The sequence below is a fragment of the Budorcas taxicolor genome, chromosome 1 (genome assembly GCF_023091745.1).
Source record: "Budorcas taxicolor isolate Tak-1 chromosome 1, Takin1.1, whole genome shotgun sequence".
Lineage (NCBI taxonomy): Eukaryota > Metazoa > Chordata > Mammalia > Artiodactyla > Bovidae > Budorcas > Budorcas taxicolor.
The window spans coordinates 61218686-61244985 of record NC_068910.1 but is presented as its reverse complement, the minus strand read 5'-3'; positions in this window follow the sequence as shown (position 1 = coordinate 61244985).

The window sequence follows — 26300 nt, the reverse complement described above, 5'->3', positions numbered from 1 at the left end:
GTCCCGACTCCACACAAAGTCTTAGGCCCCGGCATCGACGGGAGAGGAATCCCAAGAGGCCCCCTAGCAACTCGCATGGGGAATGGCCTTTCCTGAAGAGCGGGTCCCTGAGGTTGCCGTCGTAACTCGTGAAGACCTACCACAACTCGAGAAAATCCAGGAGGTTCTTCCCTCCAGGCGAGATGAGCCCGATTGCCGCTAAGGCGTCTGGAGGCTGATCACACCGCACCTCTTGAACTTCGAAAGGGTCCTTCACACCCTTGGTGCAAATCACGAAGTTCCCCGACAAACCCGTCTCCATTCGAGAGGAAACACCTGGGTCCCGCCCACATCCAGAGGAGAACCGTTTGCGCCTCGTAGCTCGAGGTAAGGGATCCTTTCCATGCTTCGTCGGGCAAGAGTTCCCGGAGTTCTCGTCGCATCTCAAGAGGAGGCCCTCTCAACAGGAACGGCGAGAGGAACTCCAGAGTCGTGCCACAATTCCAAGAGTCCCGCAGATGTCTCAGTCCATTCCAGAGGAACCTCTTTCCCTTCGCCGTCTCGTCTTTCACGCCGAGGATCGACTCACACCAAGGTGGCACGTGGCACAGCCCTGTGGGAAAGCCTCGTGGGAAAGCCTCGAGGGAAAGCCTCGAGGGAAAGCCACAGATCCCTTGATCCACGTGACAGGAAGCGTCACACTACTGCTGCAGCTCGGGAGGAAAGCGCACGTGCATGCCCCCACTGGAGACGAGGCCTGACTCCCCTGGGGAGACTCAGAAGCACCCCAAGATCCATGTCAACACTGGAGAGGAATCCTCAGGTTCCGGCCCCGATCACACACAAGGTCTTAGGCCCTGGCATCAACGGGAGAGGAATCTCGAGATGGCCCCTAGCAACTCGCATGGGGACTGGCCTTTCCTGAGGCCACCAGAGCGGGTCCCTGAGGTCCCCGTCATAGCTCGAGAAGACCTGCCGCAACTCGAGAAAATCGAGGAGGTTCTCCCCTCCAGGCGAGATGAGGCCCATTTCTGATGAGGCGTCTCGAGGATGATCACACCTCACCTCTGGAACATCGAAAGGGTCCTTCACACCCTTGGTGCAAATCAAGAAGTTCCCCGACATACCCGTCTCCACTCGAGAGGAAACACGAGAGTCCCGCCCTCATCCAGAGGAGCCCCGTTTCCGCCTCGTAGCTCGAGATGTGGGATCCTTTCCCTGCTTCGTCGGGAAAGAGTTCCAGGCGTTCCCGTCGCATCTCAAGAGGAGGCCCTCTCAACAGGAACGGCGAGAGCTACTCCAGGGTCGTATCACCATTCCAAGAGATCCCCAGGTGTCTCAGTCCATTCCAGAGGAACCTCTTTTCCATTCAAGGGCTCGACTTTCACGCCGAGGATCGACTCACACCAAGGTGGCACGTGGCACAGCCCTGTGGGAAAGCCTCCTGGGAAAGCCTCGAGGGAAAGCCTCGAGGGAAAGCCGCAGATCCCTTGATCCACGTGACAGGAAGCGTGACACTACTGCTGCAGCTCGGGAGGAAAGCGCACGTGCAAGCCCCACACGAGACGAGGCCTGACTCCCCTGCGGAGACTCAGAAGCACCCCAAGATCCATGGCAACACTGGAGAGGAATCCTCAGGTTCCGGCCCCAACTCCACACAAGGTCTTAGGCCATGGCATCGACGGGACAGGAATCCAAGGATGGCCCCTAGCAACTCGCATGGGGACTGGCCTTTCCAGAGGCCACAAGAGCGGGTCCCTGAGGTCCCCCTCGAAACTCGAGAAGACCTGCCACAGCTGTAGAAAATCCAGGAGGTACTCCCCTCCAGGCGAGATGAGGCCCATTTCCGCTGAGGCGTCTCGAGGCTGATCACACCTCACCTCTGGAACTTCGAAAGGGTCCTTCACACCCTTGGTGCAAATCAAGAAGTTCCCCGACATACCCGTCTCCACTCGAGAGGAAACACGTGGGTCCCGCCCACATCCAGAGGAGCCCCGTTTCCACCTCGTAGCTCGAGATGAGGGATCCTTTCCCTGCTTCGTCGGGAAAGATTTCCGGCGTTCCCGTCGCATCTCAAGAGGAGGCCCTCTCAACAGGAAGGGCGAGAGGAACTCCAGGGTCGTGCCACCATTCCAAGAGTCCCCCAGATGTCTCAGTCCATTCCAGAGGAACCTCTTATCCCTTCACTGGCTCGTCTTTCACGCCGAGGATCGACTCACACCAACGTGGCACGTGGCACAGCCCTGTTGGAAAGCCTCGTGGGAAAGCCTCGAGGGAAAGCCTCGAGGGAAAGCCGCAGATCCCTTGATCCACGTGACAGGAAGCGTGACACTACTGCTGCAGATCGGGAGGAAAGCGCACGTGCAAGCCCCACACGAGACGAGGCCTAACTCCCCTGGGGAGACTCAGAAGCACCCCAAGATCCATGGCAACACTGAAGAGGAATCCTCTGGTTCCGGCCCCGACTCCAGGCAATGTCTTAGGCCCCGGCATGGACGGGAGAGGAATCCCGAGATGGCCACTAGCAACTCACATGGGGACTGGCCTTTCCTGAGGCCACCAGAGCGGGTCCCTGAGGTCACCGTCGTAACTCGAGAAGACCTGCCGCTACTCGAGAAAATCCAGGAGGCTCTCCACTCCAGGCGAGATGAGGCCCATTTCCGCTGAGGCGTCTCGAGGCTGATCACACCTCACCTCTGGAACTTCGAAAGGGTACTTCACACCCTTGGAGCAACTCAAAAGTTCCCCGACATACCAGTCTCCACTCGAGAGGAAACACGAGGGTCCCGCCCACACCCACAGGAGCCCCGTTTCCGCCTCGTAGCTCGAGATGAGGGATCCTTTCCCTGCTTCGTCGGGAAAGAGTTCCCGGCGTTTCCGTCGCAACTCAAGAGGAGGCTCTCTCAACAGGAACGGCGAGAGGAACTCGAGGGTCGTGCCACAATTCCAGGAGTCCCCCAGATATCTGGGTCCATTCCAGAGGAACCACTTTCCCTTCACCGGCTCTTCTTTCATGCCGAGGATCGACTCACACCAAGGTGGCACGTGTCACGGCCCTGTGGGAAAGCCTCGTGGTAAAGCCTCAAGGGAAAGCCTCGAGGGCAAGCCACAGATCCGTTGATCCACGTGACAGGAAGCGTCACACTACTGCTGCAGCTCGGGAAGAAAGCACACGTGCATGCCCCCACTCGAGACGAGGCCTGACTCCCCCGGGGAGACTCAGAAGGACGCCAAGATCCGTGGCAACGCTGGAGAAGAATCCTCAGGTTCCGGCCCCGACCCCACAGAAGATCTTAGGCCCCGGCATGGACGGGAGAGGAATCCCGAGTTGGCCCCTAGCAACTCGCATGGGGTCTGGCCTTTCCTGAGGCCACCAGAGCGGGTCCCTCAGGTTCCCGTCGTAACTCGAGAATACCTACTGCAACTCGAGAAATCCAGAAGGTTCTCCCCTCCATGCGAGATGAGGCCCATTTGCGCTGAGGCGTCTCGAGGCTGATCACACCTCACCTCGGGAACTTCGAAAGGGTCCTTCACACCCTTGGTGCAAATCAAGAAGTTCCCCGACATACCCATCTCCACTCGAGAGGAAACACGAGGGTCCCGCCCACATCCAGAGGAGCCCCGTTTCCGCCTCGTAGCTCGAGATGAGGGATCCTTTCCCTCCTTCTTCGGGAAAGAGTTCTCGGCGTTCCCGTCGCATCTCAAGAGGAGGCCCTCTCAACAGGAACGGCGAGCGGGACTCCAGGGTCGTGCCACCATTCCATGAGTCCACCAGATGTCTCAGTCCATTCCAGAGGAACCTCTTTTCCCTTCACCGGCTCGTCTTTCACGCCGAGGATTGACAAACACCAAGGTGGCACGTGGCACAGCCCTGTGGGAATGACTCGTGGGAAAGACTCGAGGGAAAGCCTCGAGGGAAAGCCACGTGACAGGAAGCGTGACACTACTACTGCAGCTCGGGAGGAAACCGCACGTGAATGCTCCCACTCGAGACGAGGCCTCACTCCCCTGGGGAGACTCAGAAGCGCCCGAAGATCCATGGCAACACTGGAGAGGAATCCTCAGGTTCCGCGCCGAATCTCCACAAGGAATGAGGCCCCGGCATGGACGGGAGAGGAATCCCGAGATGGCCCCTAGCAACTCGCTTGGGGACTGGCCTTTCCTGAGGCCACCAGAGCGGGGCCCTGAGGTCCCTGTCGTAACTCGAGAAGACCTGCCGCAACTCGAGAAAATCCAGGAGGTTCTCCCCTCCAGGCGAGATGAGGCCCATTTCCGCTGAGGTGTCTCGAGGTTCATCACACCTCACCTCTGGAAGTTCGAAAGGTTCCTTCACACCCTTGGTGCAAATCAAGAAGTTGCCCGACATACCCGTCTCCACGCGAGAGGAAACACGAGGGTCCCGCCCACATCCAGAGGAGCCCCGTTTCCGCCTTGTAGCTCGAGATGAGGGATCCTTTCCCTGCTTCGTCGCGCAGGAGTTCCCGGCATTCCCGTCGCATCTCAAGAGGAGGCCCTCTCAACAGGAACGGCGAGAGGAACTCCACGGTCGTGCCACCATTCCATGAGTCCCCCAGATGTCTCAGTCCATTCCAGAGGAACCTCTTTTCCCTTCGCCGACTCGTCTTTCACGCCTAGGATCGACTCACACCAATGTGGCACGTGGCACAGCCCTGTGGGTAAGCCTCGTGGGAAAACCTCGAGGGAAAACGTCGAGGGAAAGCCACGGATCCCTTGATCCTCATGACTGGAACCGTGGCACTACTCCTGCAGCTCGGGAGGATAGCGCACGAGCATGCCCCCACTCGAGACGAGGCCTGACTCCCATGGGGAGACTCAGAAGGACTCCAAGATCCATGTCAACACTGGAGAGGAATCCTCAGGTTCCGGCCCCGACTCCACTCAAGGTCTTAGGCCCCGGAATGGACGGGAGAGGAATCCCGAGTTGGCCCCTAGCAACTCGCATGGGGACTGGCCATTCCTGAGGCCACCAGAGTGGGTCCCTGAGGTCCCCGTCGTAACTCGAGAAGACCTGCCGCAACTCGAGAAAATCCAGGAGGTTCTCCCCTCCAGGCGTGATGAGGTCCATTTCCACTGAGGCGTCTCGAGGCTGATCACACCTCACCTCTGGAACTTCGAAAGGGTCCTTCACACCCTTGGTGCAAATCAAAAAGTTCCCCGACATACCCGTCTCCACTCAAGAGAAAACACGAGGCTCCCGCCCACATCCAGAGGAGCCCCGTTTCCGCATCATAGCTCGAGATGAGGGATCCTTTCCCTGCTTCTTCAGGAAAGTGTTCCCGGCGTTCCAGGCGCTTCTCAAGAGGAGGCCATCTCAACAGGAACGGCGAGAGGAACTCCAGGGTCAGGCCACCATTCCAAGAGTCCCCCAGATGTCTCAGTCCATTCCAGAGGAACCTCTTTTCCCTTCGCGGGCTCATCTTTCACGCCGAGGATCGACTCACACCAAGGTGGCACGTGGCACAGCCCTGTGGGAAAGCCTCGTGGGAAAGCCTCGAGGAAAAGCCTCGAGGGAAAGCCACAGATCCCTTGATCCACGTGACAGGAAGCGGACACTACTGCTGCAGCTCGGGAGGAAAGCGCACGTGCATGCCTCCACTCGCTACGATGCCTGACTCCCCTGGGGAGACTCGGAAGCACCCCAAGATCCATGTCAACACTGGAGAGGAATCCTCAGGTTCCGGCCCTGACCCCACACAAGGTCTTAGGCCCTGGCATGGGCGGGAGACGAATCCCGAGATGGCCCCTAGCAACTCGCATGGAGACTGGCCTTTCCTGAGGCCACCAGAGCGGGTCCCTGAGGTCCCCGTCGTAACTGGAGAAGACCTGCTGCAACTCGAGAAAATCCAGCAGGTTCTCCCCTCCAGGTGAGCAGAGGCCCATTTCCGCTGAGGCGTCTCGAGGCTGATCACACCTCACCTCTGGAACTTCGAAAGGGTCCTTCACACCCTTGGTGCAAATCAAGAAGTTCCCCGACATACCCGGCTCCACTCGAGATTAAACACGACGGTCCCACCCACATCCAGAGGAGCCCCGTTTCCGCCTCGGAACTCAAGATGAGGGATCCTTTCCCCGCTTCATCGGGAAAGATTCCCGGCGTTCCCGTCGCATCTCAAGAGGAGGTCCTCTCAACAGGAACGGCGAGAGGAACTCCAGGGTCGTGCCACCATTCCAAGAGTCCCCCAGATGTCTCTGTCCATTCCAGAGGAACCTCTTTTTCCTTCAACGGCTCCTCTTCCACGCCGAGGATCGACTCACACCAAGGTGGCACGTGGCACAGCCCTGTGGGAAAGCCTCGTGGGAAAGCCTGGATGGAAATCCTCGAGGGAAAGCCAAAGATCCCTTGATCCACGTGACAGGAAGCGTGACACTACTGCTGCAGCTCGGGAGGAAAGCGCACGTGGAGTCCCGAGTCGAGACGAGGGCTGACTCCCCTGGGGAGACGCAGAAGCAGCCCAAGATCCTTGTCAACACAGGAGAGGAATCCTCAGGTTCCGGCCCTGACTCCACACAAGGTCTTAGGCCACGGCATTGACAGGAGAGGAATCCCGAGATGGCCCCTAGCAACTCGCATGGGGACTGGCCTTTCCTGAGGTCACCAGAGCGCGTCCCTGAGGTCCCCGTCGTACCTCGAGAAGACCTGCCGCAACTCGAGAAATTCCAGGAGGTTCTCCCCTCCAGGCGAGATTAGGCTCATTTCCGCTGAGGCGTCTCGAGGCTGATCACACCTCACGTCTGGAACTTCAAAAGGGTCCTTCACACCCTTGGTGCAAATCAAGAAGTTCCCCGACATACCCGTCTCCACTAGACAGAAAATACGACGGTCCCGCCCATATCCAGAGGAGCCCCATTTCTGCCTCGTAGCTCGAGATGAGGGATCCTTTCCCTGCTTCGACGGGAAAGAATTCCCGGCGTTCCCGTCGTATCTCAAGAGGAGGCCATCTGAACAGGAACGGCGAGAGGAACTCCAGGGTCGTTCCACCATTCCAAGAGTCCCCCAGATGTCTCAGTCCATTCCAGAGGAACCTCTTTTCCCTTCATCGACTAGTCTTTCAGGCCGAGGATCGACTCACACCAAGGTGGCACGTGGCACAGCCCTGTGGGAAAGCCTCGTGGGAAAGGCTCGAGGGAAAGCCACAGATCCCTGGATCCACGTGACAGGAAGCGTGACACTACTGCTGCAGCTCGGGAGGAAAGCACACGTGCATGCCCCTACTCGAGACGACGCCTGACTCCCCTGGGGAGACTCAGAAGCACCCCAAGATCCATGGCAACACTGGAGAGGAACACTCAGATTCCGGCCCTGTCTCCACATAAGGTCTTAGGCCCCGGCATGGATGGGAGCGGAATTCCGCGAGGGCTCCTGGCAACTCACATGGGGACTGGCCTTTCCTGAAGACACCAGAGCGGGTCCCGGAGGTCCCCGTCGTAACTCAAGAACTCCTGCCCCAACTCGAGAAAATGTAGGAGGTTCTCCCCTCCAGGCGAGATGAGGCCCATTTCCGCTGAGGCATCTCGAGGCTAATCACACCTATCCTCTGGAACTTCGAAAGGGTCCTTCACACCCTTGCTGCAACTCAAGAAGTTCCCCGACATACCCGTCTCCACTCAAGAGGAAGCACAATGGTCCCGCCCACATCCAGAGGAGCCCCATTTCCACCTCGTAGCTCGAGATGAGGGATCCTTTCCCTGATTGTCGGGAATGAATTTCTGGCGATCTGGTCGCATGTCAAGAAGACGTGCTCTCAGCAGGAAAGGCGAGAGGAACTCCAGGGTCGTGCCACCATTCCAAGAGTCCCCCAGATGTCTCAGTCCATTCCAGAGGAACCTCTTTTCCCTTCGCGGGCTCATCTTTCACGCCGAGGATCGACTCACACCAAGGTGGCACGTGGCACAGCCCTGTGGGAAAGCCTCGTGGGAAAGCCTCGAGGAAAAGCCTCGAGGGAAAGCCACAGATCCCTTGATCCACGTGACAGGAAGCGTGACACTACTGCTGCAGCTCGGGAGGAAAGCGCACGTGCATGCCCCCACTCGAGACGAGGCCTGACTCCCCTGGGGAGACTCAGAGGCACTCCAAGATCCATGTCAACACTTTAGAGGAATCCTCAGATTCCGGCCCCGACTCCACACAAGGTCTCAGACCCCGGCATCGACGGGAGAGGAATCCCGAGCTGGCCCCTAGCAACTCGCAAAGGGACTGGCCTTTCCTGAGGCCACCAGAGCGGGTCCCTGAGGTCCCCGTCATAGCTCGAGAAGACCTGCCGCAACTCGAGAAAATCGAGGAGGTTCTCCCCTCCAGGCGAGATGAGGCCCATTTCTGATGAGGCGTCTCGAGGATGATCACACCTCACCTCTGGAACATCGAAAGGGTCCTTCACACCCTTGGTGCAAATCAAGAAGTTCCCCGACATACCCGTCTCCACTCGAGAGGAAACACGAGAGTCCCGCCCTCATCCAGAGGAGCCCCGTTTCCGCCTCGTAGCTCGAGATGTGGGATCCTTTCCCTGCTTCGTCGGGAAAGAGTTCCAGGCGTTCCCGTCGCATCTCAAGAGGAGGCCCTCTCAACAGGAACGGCGAGAGCTACTCCAGGGTCGTATCACCATTCCAAGAGATCCCCAGGTGTCTCAGTCCATTCCAGAGGAACCTCTTTTCCATTCAAGGGCTCGACTTTCACGCCGAGGATCGACTCACACCAAGGTGGCACGTGGCACAGCCCTGTGGGAAAGCCTCCTGGGAAAGCCTCGAGGGAAAGCCTCGAGGGAAAGCCGCAGATCCCTTGATCCACGTGACAGGAAGCGTGACACTACTGCTGCAGCTCGGGAGGAAAGCGCACGTGCAAGCCCCACACGAGACGAGGCCTGACTCCCCTGCGGAGACTCAGAAGCACCCCAAGATCCATGGCAACACTGGAGAGGAATCCTCAGGTTCCGGCCCCAACTCCACACAAGGTCTTAGGCCATGGCATCGACGGGACAGGAATCCAAGGATGACCCCTAGCAACTCGCATGGGGACTGGCCTTTCCAGAGGCCACAAGAGCGGGTCCCTGAGGTCCCCCTCGAAACTCGAGAAGACCTGCCACAGCTGTAGAAAATCCAGGAGGTACTCCCCTCCAGGCGAGATGAGGCCCATTTCCGCTGAGGCGTCTCGAGGCTGATCACACCTCACCTCTGGAACTTCGAAAGGGTCCTTCACACCCTTGGTGCAAATCAAGAAGTTCCCCGACATACCCGTCTCCACTCGAGAGGAAACACGTGGGTCCCGCCCACATCCAGAGGAGCCCCGTTTCCACCTCGTAGCTCGAGATGAGGGATCCTTTCCCTGCTTCGTCGGGAAAGATTTCCGGCGTTCCCGTCGCATCTCAAGAGGAGGCCCTCTCAACAGGAAGGGCGAGAGGAACTCCAGGGTCGTGCCACCATTCCAAGAGTCCCCCAGATGTCTCAGTCCATTCCAGAGGAACCTCTTATCCCTTCACTGGCTCGTCTTTCACGCCGAGGATCGACTCACACCAACGTGGCACGTGGCACAGCCCTGTTGGAAAGCCTCGTGGGAAAGCCTCGAGGGAAAGCCTCGAGGGAAAGCCGCAGATCCCTTGATCCACGTGACAGGAAGCGTGACACTACTGCTGCAGATCGGGAGGAAAGCGCACGTGCAAGCCCCACACGAGACGAGGCCTAACTCCCCTGGGGAGACTCAGAAGCACCCCAAGATCCATGGCAACACTGAAGAGGAATCCTCTGGTTCCGGCCCCGACTCCAGGCAATGTCTTAGGCCCCGGCATGGACGGGAGAGGAATCCCGAGATGGCCACTAGCAACTCACATGGGGACTGGCCTTTCCTGAGGCCACCAGAGCGGGTCCCTGAGGTCACCGTCGTAACTCGAGAAGACCTGCCGCTACTCGAGAAAATCCAGGAGGCTCTCCACTCCAGGCGAGATGAGGCCCATTTCCGCTGAGGCGTCTCGAGGCTGATCACACCTCACCTCTGGAACTTCGAAAGGGTACTTCACACCCTTGGAGCAACTCAAAAGTTCCCCGACATACCAGTCTCCACTCGAGAGGAAACACGAGGGTCCCGCCCACACCCACAGGAGCCCCGTTTCCGCCTCGTAGCTCGAGATGAGGGATCCTTTCCCTGCTTCGTCGGGAAAGAGTTCCCGGCGTTTCCGTCGCAACTCAAGAGGAGGCTCTCTCAACAGGAACGGCGAGAGGAACTCGAGGGTCGTGCCACAATTCCAGGAGTCCCCCAGATATCTGGGTCCATTCCAGAGGAACCACTTTCCCTTCACCGGCTCTTCTTTCATGCCGAGGATCGACTCACACCAAGGTGGCACGTGTCACGGCCCTGTGGGAAAGCCTCGTGGTAAAGCCTCAAGGGAAAGCCTCGAGGGCAAGCCACAGATCCGTTGATCCACGTGACAGGAAGCGTCACACTACTGCTGCAGCTCGGGAAGAAAGCACACGTGCATGCCCCCACTCGAGACGAGGCCTGACTCCCCCGGGGAGACTCAGAAGGACGCCAAGATCCGTGGCAACGCTGGAGAAGAATCCTCAGGTTCCGGCCCCGACCCCACAGAAGATCTTAGGCCCCGGCATGGACGGGAGAGGAATCCCGAGTTGGCCCCTAGCAACTCGCATGGGGTCTGGCCTTTCCTGAGGCCACCAGAGCGGGTCCCTCAGGTTCCCGTCGTAACTCGAGAAGACCTACTGCAACTCGAGAAATCCAGAAGGTTCTCCCCTCCATGCGAGATGAGGCCCATTTGCGCTGAGGCGTCTCGAGGCTGATCACACCTCACCTCGGGAACTTCGAAAGGGTCCTTCACACCCTTGGTGCAAATCAAGAAGTTCCCCGACATACCCATCTCCACTCGAGAGGAAACACGAGGGTCCCGCCCACATCCAGAGGAGCCCCGTTTCCGCCTCGTAGCTCGAGATGAGGGATCCTTTCCCTCCTTCTTCGGGAAAGAGTTCTCGGCGTTCCCGTCGCATCTCAAGAGGAGGCCCTCTCAACAGGAACGGCGAGCGGGACTCCAGGGTCGTGCCACCATTCCATGAGTCCACCAGATGTCTCAGTCCATTCCAGAGGAACCTCTTTTCCCTTCACCGGCTCGTCTTTCACGCCGAGGATTGACAAACACCAAGGTGGCACGTGGCACAGCCCTGTGGGAATGACTCGTGGGAAAGACTCGAGGGAAAGCCTCGAGGGAAAGCCACGTGACAGGAAGCGTGACACTACTACTGCAGCTCGGGAGGAAACCGCACGTGAATGCTGCCACTCGAGACGAGGCCTCACTCCCCTGGGGAGACTCAGAAGCGCCCGAAGATCCATGGCAACACTGGAGAGGAATCCTCAGGTTCCGCGCCGAATCTCCACAAGGAATGAGGCCCCGGCATGGACGGGAGAGGAATCCCGAGATGGCCCCTAGCAACTCGCTTGGGGACTGGCCTTTCCTGAGGCCACCAGAGCGGGGCCCTGAGGTCCCTGTCGTAACTCGAGAAGACCTGCCGCAACTCGAGAAAATCCAGGAGGTTCTCCCCTCCAGGCGAGATGAGGCCCATTTCCGCTGAGGTGTCTCGAGGTTCATCACACCTCACCTCTGGAAGTTCGAAAGGTTCCTTCACACCCTTGGTGCAAATCAAGAAGTTGCCCGACATACCCGTCTCCACGCGAGAGGAAACACGAGGGTCCCGCCCACATCCAGAGGAGCCCCGTTTCCGCCTTGTAGCTCGAGATGAGGGATCCTTTCCCTGCTTCGTCGCGCAGGAGTTCCCGGCATTCCCGTCGCATCTCAAGAGGAGGCCCTCTCAACAGGAACGGCGAGAGGAACTCCACGGTCGTGCCACCATTCCATGAGTCCCCCAGATGTCTCAGTCCATTCCAGAGGAACCTCTTTTCCCTTCGCCGACTCGTCTTTCACGCCTAGGATCGACTCACACCAATGTGGCACGTGGCACAGCCCTGTGGGTAAGCCTCGTGGGAAAACCTCGAGGGAAAACGTCGAGGGAAAGCCACGGATCCCTTGATCCTCATGACTGGAACCGTGGCACTACTCCTGCAGCTCGGGAGGATAGCGCACGAGCATGCCCCCACTCGAGACGAGGCCTGACTCCCATGGGGAGACTCAGAAGGACTCCAAGATCCATGTCAACACTGGAGAGGAATCCTCAGGTTCCGGCCCCGACTCCACTCAAGGTCTTAGGCCCCGGAATGGACGGGAGAGGAATCCCGAGTTGGCCCCTAGCAACTCGCATGGGGACTGGCCATTCCTGAGGCCACCAGAGTGGGTCCCTGAGGTCCCCGTCGTAACTCGAGAAGACCTGCCGCAACTCGAGAAAATCCAGGAGGTTCTCCCCTCCAGGCGTGATGAGGTCCATTTCCACTGAGGCGTCTCGAGGCTGATCACACCTCACCTCTGGAACTTCGAAAGGGTCCTTCACACCCTTGGTGCAAATCAAAAAGTTCCCCGACATACCCGTCTCCACTCAAGAGAAAACACGAGGCTCCCGCCCACATCCAGAGGAGCCCCGTTTCCGCATCATAGCTCGAGATGAGGGATCCTTTCCCTGCTTCTTCAGGAAAGTGTTCCCGGCGTTCCAGGCGCTTCTCAAGAGGAGGCCATCTCAACAGGAACGGCGAGAGGAACTCCAGGGTCAGGCCACCATTCCAAGAGTCCCCCAGATGTCTCAGTCCATTCCAGAGGAACCTCTTTTCCCTTCGCGGGCTCATCTTTCACGCCGAGGATCGACTCACACCAAGGTGGCACGTGGCACAGCCCTGTGGGAAAGCCTCGAGGGAAAGCCACAGATCCCTTGATCCACGTGACAGGAAGCGGACACTACTGCTGCAGCTCGGGAGGAAAGCACACGTGCATGCCTCCACTCGCTACGATGCCTGACTCCCCTGGGGAGACTCGGAAGCACCCCAAGATCCATGTCAACACTGGAGAGGAATCCTCAGGTTCCGGCCCTGACCCCACACAAGGTCTTAGGCCCTGGCATGGGCGGGAGACGAATCCCGAGATGGCCCCTAGCAACTCGCATGGAGACTGGCCTTTCCTGAGGCCACCAGAGCGGGTCCCTGAGGTCCCCGTCGTAACTGGAGAAGACCTGCTGCAACTCGAGAAAATCCAGCAGGTTCTCCCCTCCAGGTGAGCAGAGGCCCATTTCCGCTGAGGCGTCTCGAGGCTGATCACACCTCACCTCTGGAACTTCGAAAGGGTCCTTCACACCCTTGGTGCAAATCAAGAAGTTCCCCGACATACCCGGCTCCACTCGAGATTAAACACGACGGTCCCACCCACATCCAGAGGAGCCCCGTTTCCGCCTCGTAACTCAAGATGAGGGATCCTTTCCCCGCTTCATCGGGAAAGATTCCCGGCGTTCCCGTCGCATCTCAAGAGGAGGTCCTCTCAACAGGAACGGCGAGAGGAACTCCAGGGTCGTGCCACCATTCCAAGAGTCCCCCAGATGTCTCTGTCCATTCCAGAGGAACCTCTTTTTCCTTCAACGGCTCCTCTTCCACGCCGAGGATCGACTCACACCAAGGTGGCACGTGGCACAGCCCTGTGGGAAAGCCTCGTGGGAAAGCCTGGATGGAAATCCTCGAGGGAAAGCCAAAGATCCCTTGATCCACGTGACAGGAAGCGTGACACTACTGCTGCAGCTCGGGAGGAAAGCGCACGTGGAGTCCCGAGTCGAGACGAGGGCTGACTCCCCTGGGGAGACGCAGAAGCAGCCCAAGATCCTTGTCAACACAGGAGAGGAATCCTCAGGTTCCGGCCCTGACTCCACACAAGGTCTTAGGCCACGGCATTGACAGGAGAGGAATCCCGAGATGGCCCCTAGCAACTCGCATGGGGACTGGCCTTTCCTGAGGTCACCAGAGCGCGTCCCTGAGGTCCCCGTCGTACCTCGAGAAGACCTGCCGCAACTCGAGAAATTCCAGGAGGTTCTCCCCTCCAGGCGAGATTAGGCTCATTTCCGCTGAGGCGTCTCGAGGCTGATCACACCTCACGTCTGGAACTTCAAAAGGGTCCTTCACACCCTTGGTGCAAATCAAGAAGTTCCCCGACATACCCGTCTCCACTAGACAGAAAATACGACGGTCCCGCCCATATCCAGAGGAGCCCCATTTCTGCCTCGTAGCTCGAGATGAGGGATCCTTTCCCTGCTTCGACGGGAAAGAATTCCCGGCGTTCCCGTCGTATCTCAAGAGGAGGCCATCTGAACAGGAACGGCGAGAGGAACTCCAGGGTCGTTCCACCATTCCAAGAGTCCCCCAGATGTCTCAGTCCATTCCAGAGGAACCTCTTTTCCCTTCATCGACTAGTCTTTCAGGCCGAGGATCGACTCACACCAAGGTGGCACGTGGCACAGCCCTGTGGGAAAGCCTCGTGGGAAAGGCTCGAGGGAAAGCCACAGATCCCTGGATCCACGTGACAGGAAGCGTGACACTACTGCTGCAGCTCGGGAGGAAAGCACACGTGCATGCCCCTACTCGAGACGACGCCTGACTCCCCTGGGGAGACTCAGAAGCACCCCAAGATCCATGGCAACACTGGAGAGGAACACTCAGATTCCGGCCCTGTCTCCACATAAGGTCTTAGGCCCCGGCATGGATGGGAGCGGAATTCCGCGAGGGCTCCTGGCAACTCACATGGGGACTGGCCTTTCCTGAAGACACCAGAGCGGGTCCCGGAGGTCCCCGTCGTAACTCAAGAACTCCTGCCCCAACTCGAGAAAATGTAGGAGGTTCTCCCCTCCAGGCGAGATGAGGCCCATTTCCGCTGAGGCATCTCGAGGCTAATCACACCTATCCTCTGGAACTTCGAAAGGGTCCTTCACACCCTTGCTGCAACTCAAGAAGTTCCCCGACATACCCGTCTCCACTCAAGAGGAAGCACAATGGTCCCGCCCACATCCAGAGGAGCCCCATTTCCACCTCGTAGCTCGAGATGAGGGATCCTTTCCCTGATTGTCGGGAATGAATTTCTGGCGATCTGGTCGCATGTCAAGAAGACGTGCTCTCAGCAGGAAAGGCGAGAGGAACTCCAGGGTCGTGCCACCATTCCAAGAGTCCCCCAGATGTCTCAGTCCATTCCAGAGGAACCTCTTTTCCCTTCGCGGGCTCATCTTTCACGCCGAGGATCGACTCACACCAAGGTGGCACGTGGCACAGCCCTGTGGGAAAGCCTGGAGGGAAAGCCTCGAGGGAAAGCCACAGATCCCTTGATCCACGTGACAGGAAGCGTGACACTACTGCTGCAGCTAGGGAGGAAAGTGCACGTGGAGTCCCGAGTCGAGACGAGGGCTGAATCCCCTGGGGAGACGCAGAAGCAGCCCAAGATCCTTGTCAACACAGGAGAGGAATCCTCAGGTTCCGGCCCCGACTCCACACAAGGTCTTAGGCCACGGCATTGACGGGAGAGGAATCCCGAGATGGCCCCTAGCAACTCGCATGGGGATTGGACTTAACTGAGGCCACCAGAGCGCGTCCCAGAGGTCCCCGTCGTAACTCGAGAAGACCTGCCGCAACTCGAGAAATTCCACCAGGTTCTCCCCTCCAGGCGAGATGAGGCCCATTTCCACTGAGGCGTCTCGAGGCTGATCACACCTCACCTCTGGAACTTTGAATGGATCCTACACACCCTTGGTGCAAATCAAGAAGTTCCCCGACATGCCAGTCTCCATTCGAGAGGAAACACGACGTTCCCGCCCACCTCCAGAGGAGACCCGTTTCCGACTCGTAGCTCGAGATGAGGGATCCTTTCCCTGATTCTTCGGGAATGAGTTCCCGGCGTTCCCGGCGCATCTCAAGAGGAGGTCCTCTCAACAGGAACGGCGAGAGGAACTTCAGGGTCGTGCCAGCATTGCAAGAGTCCCCCAAATATCTCAGTCCATTACAGAGGCACCTCTTTTCCCTTCACCGGCTCGTCTTCCACGCCGAGGATCGACTCACACCAAGGTGGCACGTCGCACAGTCCTGTAGGAAAATCTCGTGGGAAGGCCTCGAGGGACAGCATCGAGGGAAAACCACAGATCCCTTGATCCACGTGACAGGAAGCGTGACACTACTGCTGCAGCTCGGGAGGAAAGCGCCCCTACATGCCCCACTCGAGGCGAGGCCTGACTCCCCTGGGGAGGCTCAGAAGCACTCCAAGATCCATGGCAACACTGGAGAGGAATCCTCAGGTTCCGGCCCCGACTCCACTCAAGGTCTTAGGCCCCGGCATGGACGGGAGAGGAATCCCGAGATGGCCCCTAGCAACTCGCATGGGGTCTGGCCTTTCCTGAGGCCACCAGAGCGGGTCCCTGAGGTGCCCGTCGTACCTCGAGAAGACCTGTCGCAACTCGAGAAAATCCAGGAGGTTCTCCCCTCCAGGCGAGATGAGGCCCATTACCGCTGAGGCGTCGAGGCAGATCACACCTCACGTCTGGAACTTCGAAAGGATCCTTCACACCCTTGGTGCAAATTAAGAAGTTCCCCGACTTACGCGTCTCCACTCGAAAGGAAACACGAGGGTCCCGCCCACATCCAGAGGAGCCCCGTTTCCGCTTCGTAGCTCGAGATGAGGGATCCTTTCCTTGCCTCTTCGGGAAAGAGTACCCAGCGTTCCCGTCGCATCGCAAGAGGAGGCCCTCTCAACAGGAACGGCGAGAGGAACTCCAGGGTCTTGCCACCATTCCAAGAGTCCCCCAGATGTCTCAGTCCATTCCAGAGGAACCTCTTTTCCCTTCACTGGCTCGTCTTTCACGTCGAGGATCGACTCACACCAAGGTGGTACGTGGCACAGCCCTGTGGGAAAGCCTCGTGGGAAAGCCTCGAGGGAACGCCACAGATCCCTTGATCCACGTGACAGGAAGCGTGACACTACTGCTGCAGCTCGGGAGGAAAGCGCACGTGCATGCCCACACTCGAGACGACGCCTGACTCCCCTGGGGAGTCTCAGAAGCACCCCAAGATCCATGGCAACACTGGAGAGGAACACTCAGGTTCCGGCCCCGTCTCCACACAAGGTCTTAGGCCCCGGCATGGACAGGAGAGGAATCCTGTGAGGTCCCCTAGCAACTCGCATGGGCATTGGCCTTTCCTGAGGCCACAAGAGCGGGTCCCTGAGGTCCCCATCGTAACTCGAGAAGACCTGCCGCAACTCGAGAAAATCCAGGAGGTTCTCCCCTCCAGGCGAGATGAGGCCCATTTCCGCTGAGGCATCTCGAGGCTAATCACACCTACCCTCTGTAACTTCGAAAGGGTCCTTCACACCCTTGCTGCAACTCAAGAAGTTCCCCGACATACCCGTCTCCACTCGATAGGAACACGTCGGTCCCACTCACATCCAGAGGAGCCCCGTTTCAGCCTCGTACTCGAGATGAGGGATCCTTTCCCTGCTTCGTCGGGAAAGAGTTCCCGGCGTTCCCGTCGCATCTCAAGAGGAGGCCCTCTCAGCAGGAACGGCGAGAGGAACTCCAGGGTCTTGCCACCATTCCAAGAGTCCCCCAGATGTCTCAGTCCATTCCAGAGGAACCTCTTTTCCCTTCATCGACTAGTCTTTCAGGCCGAGGATCGACTCACACCAAGGTGGCACGTGGCACAGCCCTGTGGGAAAGCCTCGTGGGAAAGCCTCGAGGGAAAGCCACAGATCCCTGGATCCACGTACCAGGAAGCGTGACACTACTGCTGCAGCTCGGGAGGAAAGCGCACGTGCAGGGCCCTGTCGAGACGAGACCTAACTCCCTTGGGGAGACTCAGAAGCACCCCAAGATCCATGGCAACACTGGAGAGGAATCCTCAGGTTCCGGACCCGACTCCATACAAGGTCTTCGGCCCCGGCATCGACGGGAGAGGAATCCCGAGATTGCCCCTAGGAACTCGCATGGGGACTGGCCTTTCCGGAGACCACCATATCGGGTCCCTGAGGTCCCCGTCGTAACACGAGAACTCCTTCCGCAACGCGAGAAAATCCAGGAGGTTCTCCCCTCCAGGCGAGATGAGGCTCATTTACGATGAGGCGTCTCGAGGCTGATCACACCTCACCTCTGGAACTTCGAAAGGCACCTTCACACCCTTGGTGCAGATCAAGAAGTTCCCCGACATACCCGTCTCCACTCGAAAGAAACACGTTGGTCCCGCTCACATCCAGAGGAGCCCCGTTTCCATCTAGTACTCGAGCTGAGGGATCCTTTCCCTGCTTCGGCGGGAAAGAGTTCCCGGCGTTCCCGTCGCATCTCAAGAGAAGGCCCTCTCAACAGGAACGGCGAGAGGAACTCCATTGTCGTGCCACCATTCCAAGAGTCCCCGAGATGTCTCAGTCCATTCCAGAGGAACCTCTTTTCCCTTCACCGGTTCGTCTTTCACGCCGAGGATCGACTCACACCAAAGTGGCACGTGGCACAGCCCTGTGGGACAGTCTCGTGGGAAAGCCTCGAGGGAAAGCCTCGAGGGAATGCCACAGATCCCTTGATCCACGTGCCAAGAAGCGTGACACAACTGCTGCAGCTCGGGAGGAAAGCGCACGTGCATGCCCCCACTCGAGACGAGGCCTGACTCCGCTGGGGAGACTCAGAAGCACCGCAAGATCCATGGCAACACTGGAGAGGAATCCTCAGGTTCCGGCCCCGACTCCACACAAGGTCTTAGGCCCCGGCATGGACGGGAGAGGAATCCCGAGATGGCCCCTTGCAACTCGCATGGGGACTGGCCTTTCTTGAGGCCACCAGAGCGGGTCCCTGAGGTGCCCGTCGTACCTCGAGAAGACCTGCCGCAATTCGAGAAAATCCAGGAGGTTCTCCCCTCCAAGCGAGATCAGGCCCATTTTAGCTGAGGCGTCTCGAGACTGATCACACTTCGCCTCTGGAACTTCGAAAGGGTATTTCACACCCTTGGTGCAAATCAAGAAGTTCCCCGACATACCCGTCTCCACTCGAGAGCAAACACGAGGGTCCCGCCCATATCCAGAGGAGCCCCGTCTCCGCCTGGTACCTCGAGATGAGGGATCCTTTCCCTGCTTCGTCGGGAAAGAGTTCCCGGCGTTCCCGTCGCATCTCTAGAGGAGGCCCTCTCAACAGGAACGGCGATAGGAACTCCAGGGTGGTGCCACCATTCCAAGAGTCTCCCAAATGTCTCAGTCCATTCCAGAGGAACCTCTTTTCCCTTCGCCAGCTTTCGTTCACAGCCGAAGATCGACTCACACCAAGGTGGCACGTGGCACATCCCTGTGGGAAAGCCTCGTGGGAAAGCCTCGAGGGAGAGCCTCGAGGGAAAGCCACGGATCCCTTGATCCACGTGACCGGAACAGTGACACTGCTGCTGCAGCTCGGGAGGAAATCGCACGTGCATGCCCCCACTCGAGACGAGGCCTGACTCCCCTGGGGAGACTCAGAAGCACCCCAAGATCCATGTTAACACTGGAGAGGAATCCTCAGGTTCCGGCCCCGACTCCACACAAGGTCTTAGGCCCCGGCATGGACGGGAGAGGAATCCCGAGAGGGCCCCTAGCAACTCGCATGGGGACTGTTCTTTCCTGAGGCCACCAGAGCCGGACCCTGAGGTCCCCGTCGTAAGTGGAGAAGACCTGCTGCAACTCGAGAATTTCCCGGAAGTTCTTCCCTCCAGGCGTGTGAGGCCCATTTCCCCTGAGGCGTGTCGATGCTGATCACACCTCACCTCTGGAACTTCGAAAGGGTCCTTCACACCCTTGGTGCAAATCAAGAAGTTCCCCGACATACCCGTCTCCACTCGAAAGATACACGTTGGTCCCGCTCACATCCAGACGAGCCCCGTCTCCGCCTCGTACCTCGAGATGAGGGATCCTTTCCCTGCTTCGTCGGGCAAGAGTTCCCGGCGTTCCCGTCACATCTCAAGAGGAGGCCCTCTCAACAGGAATGGCGAGAGGAACTCCAGGGTCGTGCCACCATTCCAAGAGCCCCCAGATGTCTCAGTCCATTCCAGAAGAACATTTACTCCCTTCGGCGGCTCGTCTTTCATGCCGAGGATCGACTCACACCAAGGTGGCACGTGGCACAGCCCTGTGGGAAAGCCTCGTGGGAAAGCCTGGAGGGAAAACCTCGAGGGAAAGCCACAGATCCCTTGATCCTCGTGACCGGAACTGGGACACTACTGCTGCAGCTCGGGAGGAAAGCGCACGTGCAAGCCCCCAGTCGAGACGAGGCCTGACTCCCCTGGGGAGACTCAGAAGCACCCCAAGATGCATGTCAACACGGGAGAGGAATCCTCAGGTTCCGGCCCCGACTCCACACAAGGTCTTAGGCACCGGCATGGACGGGAGAGGAATTCTGAGATGGCCCCTAGCAACTCGCATGGGGACTGTTCTTTCCTGAGGCCACCAGAGCGGGTCCCTGAGGTCCCCGTCGTAAGTGGAGAAGACCTGCTGCAACTCGAGAAATTCCCGGAAGTTCTTCCCTCCAGGCGATATGAGGCCCATTTCTGCTGAGGCGTCTCGAAGCTGATCACACCTCACCTCTGGAACTTCGAAACCGTCCTTCACACCCTTGGTGCAAATCAGGAATTTCCCCGACATACCCGTCTCTACTCGAGAGGAAACACGAGGGTCCCACCCACATGCAGAGGAGCCCCGTTTCCGCCTCATAGCTCGAGATGAGGGATCCTTTCCCTGCTTCGTGAGGAAAGAGTTCCCGGCGTTCCCGTCGCATCTCAAGAGGAGGCCCTCTCAACAGGAACGGCGAGAGGAACTCCAGGGTCGTGCCACCATTGCAAGAGTCCCCCAGATATCTCAGTCCATTCCAGAGGAACCTCTTTTCCCTTAGCCGGCTCGTCTTTCACGCCGAGGATCGACTCACACCAAGGTGGCACGTGGCACAGCCCTGTGAGAAAGCCTCTTGGGAAAGCCTCGAGGGAAAGCCACAGATCCCTTCATCCACGTGACGGGAAGCGTGACATTGCTGCTACAGCTCGGGAGGAAAGGGCAAGTGCATGGCCCCACTCGAGACGATGGCTGATTCCCTGGGGAGACTCCATAAGTACCCTAAGATCCATGTCAGCACTGGAGAGGAATCCTCAGGTTCCAGCCCCGTCTCCACACAAGGCATTAGGTCCCGGCATCAAAGGGAGAGGAATCTCGAGAGGCCCCCTACCAACTCGCATGGAGACTGTCCTTTCCTGAAGACACCAGAGCCGGTCCCGGAGGTCCCCCTCGTAACTCAAGAACTCCTGCCCCAACTCGAGAAAATGTAGGAGGTTCTCCCCTCCAGGCGAGATGAGGCCCATTTCCGCTGAGGCATCTCGAGGCTAATCACACCTATCCTCTGGAACTTCGAATGGGTCCTTCACACCCTTGCTGCAACTCAAGAAGTTCCCCGACATACCCGTCTCCACTCAAGAGGAAGCACAATGGTCCCGCCCACATCCAGAGGAGCCCCATTTCCACCTCGTAGCTCGAGATGAGGGATCCTTTCCCTGATTGTCGGGAATGAATTTCTGGCGATCTGGTCGCATGTCAAGAAGACGCGCTCTCAGCAGGAAAGGCGAGAGGAACTCCAGGGTCGTGCCACCATTCCAAGAGTCCCCCAGATGTCTCAGTCCATTCCAGAGGAACCTCTTTTCCCTTCGCGGGCTCATCTTTCACGCCGAGGATCGACTCACACCAAGGTGGCACGTGGCACAGCCCTGTGGGAAAGCCTCGTGGGAAAGCCTCGAGGAAAAGCCTCGAGGGAAAGACACAGATCCCTTGATCCACGTGCCAGGAAGCGTGACACAACTACTGCAGCTTGGGAGGAAAGCCCACGTGCATGCCCCCACTCGATACCAAGCCTGACTCCGCTGGGGAGACTCAGAAGCACCGCAAGATCCATCGCAACACTGGAGAGGAATCCTCAGGTTCCGGCTCCGACTCCACACAAGGTCTTAGGCCCCGGCATGGACGGGAGAGGAATCCCGAGATGGCCCCTTGCAACTCGCATGGGGACTGGCCTTTCTTGAGGCCACCAGAGCGGGTCCCTGAGGTGCCCGTCGTACCTCGAGAAGACCTGCCGCAATTCGAGAAAATCCAGGAGGTTCTCCCCTCCAAGCGAGATGAGGCCCATTTGCGCTGAGGCGTCTCGAGACTGATCACACCTCACCTCTGGAACTTCGAAAGGGTATTTCACACCCTTGGTGCAAATCAAGAAGTTCCCCGACATACCCGTCTCCACTCGAGAGCAAACACGAGGGTCCCGCCCACATCCAGAGGAGCCCCGTCTCCGCCTGGTACCTCGAGATGAGGGATCCTTTCCCTACTTCGTCGGGAAAGAGTTCCCGGCGTTCCCGTCGCATCTCAAGAGGAGGCCCTCTCAACAGGAACGGCGAGAGGAACTTCAGGGTCGTGCCAGCATTGCAAGAGTCCCCCAGATGTCTCAGTCCATTCCAGAGGAACCTCTTTTCCCTTCACTGGCTCGTCTTTCACGCCGAGGATCGACTCACACCAAGGTGGCACGTGGCACAGCCCTGTGAGAAAGCCTCTTGGGAAAGCCTCGAGGGAAAGCCACAGATCCCTTCATCCACGTGACGGGAAGCGTGACATTGCTGCTACAGCTCGGGAGGAATGGGCAAGTGCATGGCCCCACTCGAGACGATTGCTGATTCTCTGGGGAGACTCCATAAGTACCCTAAGATCCATGTCAGCACTGGAGAGGAATCCTCAGGTTCCAGCCCCGTCTCCACACAAGTCATTAGGAACCGGCATCGAAGGGAGAGGAATCTCCAGAGGCCCCCTACCAACTCGCATGGAGACTGTCCTTTCCTGAGGCCTCCAGAGCGGGTCTTGAGGTCCCCGTCATTACTGGAGAAGACCTGCCGCAATCCGAGACAATGCAGGAGGTTCTCCCCTCCAGGCAAGGTGAGCCCATTTCCCCCGAGGCATCTCGAGGCTGATCACACCTCACCTCTGGAACTTCGAAAGGGTCTTTCACACCCTTGGTGCAAATCAAGAAGTTCTCCGACATGCCCGTCTCCACTCGAGAGGAAACACGAGGGTCCCGCCCAAAGAGAGAGGGGCCCCGTTTTCGCCTCATAGCTCGAGATGAGAGATCCTTGACCTGCTTCATCGGGAAAGAGTGTCCGGCGTTCCCATCGCATCTCAAGACGAGGTCCTCTCAACAGGAACGGCGAGAGGAACTCCAGGGTCGTGCCACCATTCCAAGAGTCCCCCAGATGTCTCAGGCCATTCCAGGGGAACCTCTTATCCCTTCATCGGCAAGTCTTTCACGCCGAGGATCGACTCACACCAAGGTGGCACGTGGAACAGCCCTGTGGGAAAGCCTCGTGGGAAAGCCTCGAGGGAAAGCCTCGAGGGAAAGCCACAGAACCCTTGATCCACGTGAAAGCAAGCGTGACACTACTGCTGCAGCTCGGGAGGAAAGCGCACGTGCATGCCCCCAATATAGACGAGGCCTGACTCCCCTGGGGGGACTCAGAAACACCCCAAGATCCATGGCAACACTGGAGAGGGATCCTCAGGTTCCAGCCCCGACTCCACACAAGGACTTAGGCCCCGGCAAAGACGGGAGAGGAATCCCGAGATGACCCCTCGCAACTCGCATGGGGACTGGCCTTTCCTGAGGCCACCAGACCGGGTCCCTGGGGTACCCGTCGTAAATCGAGAAGACGTGCCGCAACTCGAGAAAATCCACGAGGTACTCCCCTCCAGGCGAGATGAGGCCCATTTCCGCTGAGGCGTCTCGAGGCTCATCAAACGTGACCTCTGGAACTTCAAAAGGGTCCATCACACCCTTGGTGCAAATCAAGAAGTTCCCCGACATACCCGGCTCGACTCGAGAGGAAACACGAGGGTCCCGACCACATCCAGAGGAGACCCGTTTCCGCCACGTAACTCGAGATGAGGGATCCTTTCCCTGCTTCTTCGGAAAAGAGTTCCCGTCCTTCCCGTCGCATCTCAAGAGGAGGCCCGTTCAACAGGAACGGCGAGAGGAACTCCAGGGTCGTGCCACCATTCCAAGAGTCCCCCAGATGTCTCAGTCCATTCCAGAGGAACCTCTTTTCCCTTCGCCGGCTCGTCTTTCACGCCGAGGATCGACTCAAACCAAGGTGGCACGTGGCACAGCCCTGTGGGAAAGTATCGTGGGAAAGCATCGAGGGAAAGCCACAGATCCCTTGATCTACGTGACAGGAAGCGTGACACTACTGCTGCAGCTTGGTAGGAAAGCGCCCGTGCATGCCCCACTCGAGACGAGGCCTGACTCCCCTGGGGAGACTCAGAAGCACTCCAAGATCCATGGCAACACTGGAGAGGAATCCTCAGGTTCCGGCCCCGACTCCACACAATGTCTTAGGCCCCGGCATCGACGGGAGAGGAATACCTAGATGGCCACTAGCAACTCACATGAAGACTGGCCTTTCCTGAGGCCACCAGAGCGGGTCTTGAGGTCCCCGTCATTACTGGAGAAGACCTGCTGCAATCCGAGACAATGCAGGAGGTTCTCCCCTCAAGGCAAGGTGAGCCCATTTCCCCCGAGGCATCTCGAGGCTGATCACACCTCACATCTGGAACTTCGAAAGGGTCTTTCACACCCTTGGTGCAAATCAAGAAGTTCCCCGACATGCCCGTCTCCACTCGAGAGGAAACACGTGGGCCCTGCCCAAAGAGAGAGGGGCCCCGTTTCCGCCTCATAGCTCGAGATGAGGGATCCTTTGCCTGCTTCATCGGGAAAGAGTTCCCGGATTTCCCGTCGCATCTCAAGAGGAGGCCCTCTCAACAGGAACGGCGAGTGGAACTCCAGGGTCGTCCCACCATTCCAGAGTCCCCAGATGTCTCAGTCCATATGAGACGAACCTCTTTTCCCTTCACCGGCTCGTCTTTCACGCCGAGGATCGACTCACAACAAGGTGGTACGTGGCACAGCCCTGTAGGAAAGCATCGTGGGAAAGCCTCGAGGGACAGCCTCGAGGGAAAGCCACACATCCCTTGATCCACGTGACAGGAAGCGTGACACTAGTGCTGCAGCTCGGGAGGAAAGCGCACGTGCATGCCCCCACTCGAGACGAGGCCTGACTCCCCTGGGGAGACTCAGAAGCACCCCAAGATCCATGGCAACACTGGAGAGGAATCCTCAGGTTCCAGACCCGACTCCATACAAGGTCTTCGGCCCCGGCATTGACGGGAGAGGAATCCCAAGATTGCCCCTAGGAACTCGCATGGGGACTCTCCTTTCCTGAGGCCACCGGAGCGGGTCCCTGAGGTCCCCGTCGTAACTTGAGAAGACCTGCCGCAACTCGAGAAAATCCAGGAGGTTCTCCCGTCCAGGCGAGATGAGGCCCATTTCCCCTAGGCGACTCGAGGCTGATCACACCTCACCTCTGGAACTTCGAAAGGGTCCTTCACACGCTTGGTGCAAATCAAAAAGTTCCCCGACATACCCGTCTCCACTCGAGAGGAAACACGAGTGTCCTGCACACATCCAGAGAAGCCACGTTTCCGCCTCGTAGCTCAAGATGAGGGATCCTTTCCCTGCTTCGTCGGGAAAGAGTTCCCGGCGTTCCCGTCGCATCTCAAGAGGAGGCCCTTCAACAGAAACGGCGAGTGGAACTCCAGGGTCGTGCCACCATTCCAAGAGTCTCCCAGATGTCTCAGGCCATTCCAGAGGAAACTCTTTTCCCATCACCGGCTCGTGTTTCACGCCAATGATCGACTCACACCAAGGTGGCACGTGGCACAGCCCTGTGGGACAGCATCATGGGAAAGCCTCGAGGGAAAGCCTCGAAGGAAAGCCACAGATCCCTTGATACACGTGACAGGAAGCGTGACACTACTGCTGCAGCTCGGGAGGAAAGCGCACGTGCATGCCCCCACTCGAGACGGGGCCTGACTCCGCTAGGGAGACTCAGAAGCCGCCCAAGATCCATGGCAACACTGGAGAGGAATCCTCAGGTTCCGGCCCCGACTCCACACAAGGTCTTAGGCCCCGGCATGGACGGGAGAGGAATCCCGAGATGGCCCCTTGCAACTCGCATGGGGAATGGCCTTTCTTGAGTCCAACAGAGCGGGTCCCTGAGGTCCCCGTCGTAACTCGAGAAGACCTGCCGCAACTCGAGAAAATCCAGGAAGTTCTCCCCTACAGGCGAGATGAGGCTCATTTACGCTGAGGCGTCTCGAGGCTGATCACACCTCACCTCTGGAACTTCGAAAGGCACCTTCACACCCTTGGTGCAAATCAAGAAGTTCCCCGACATACCCGTCTCCACTCGAAAGAAACACGTTGGTCCCGCTCACATCCAGAGGAGCCCCGTTTCCACCTAGTACTCGAGCTGAGGGATCCTTTCCCTGCTCCGGTGGGAA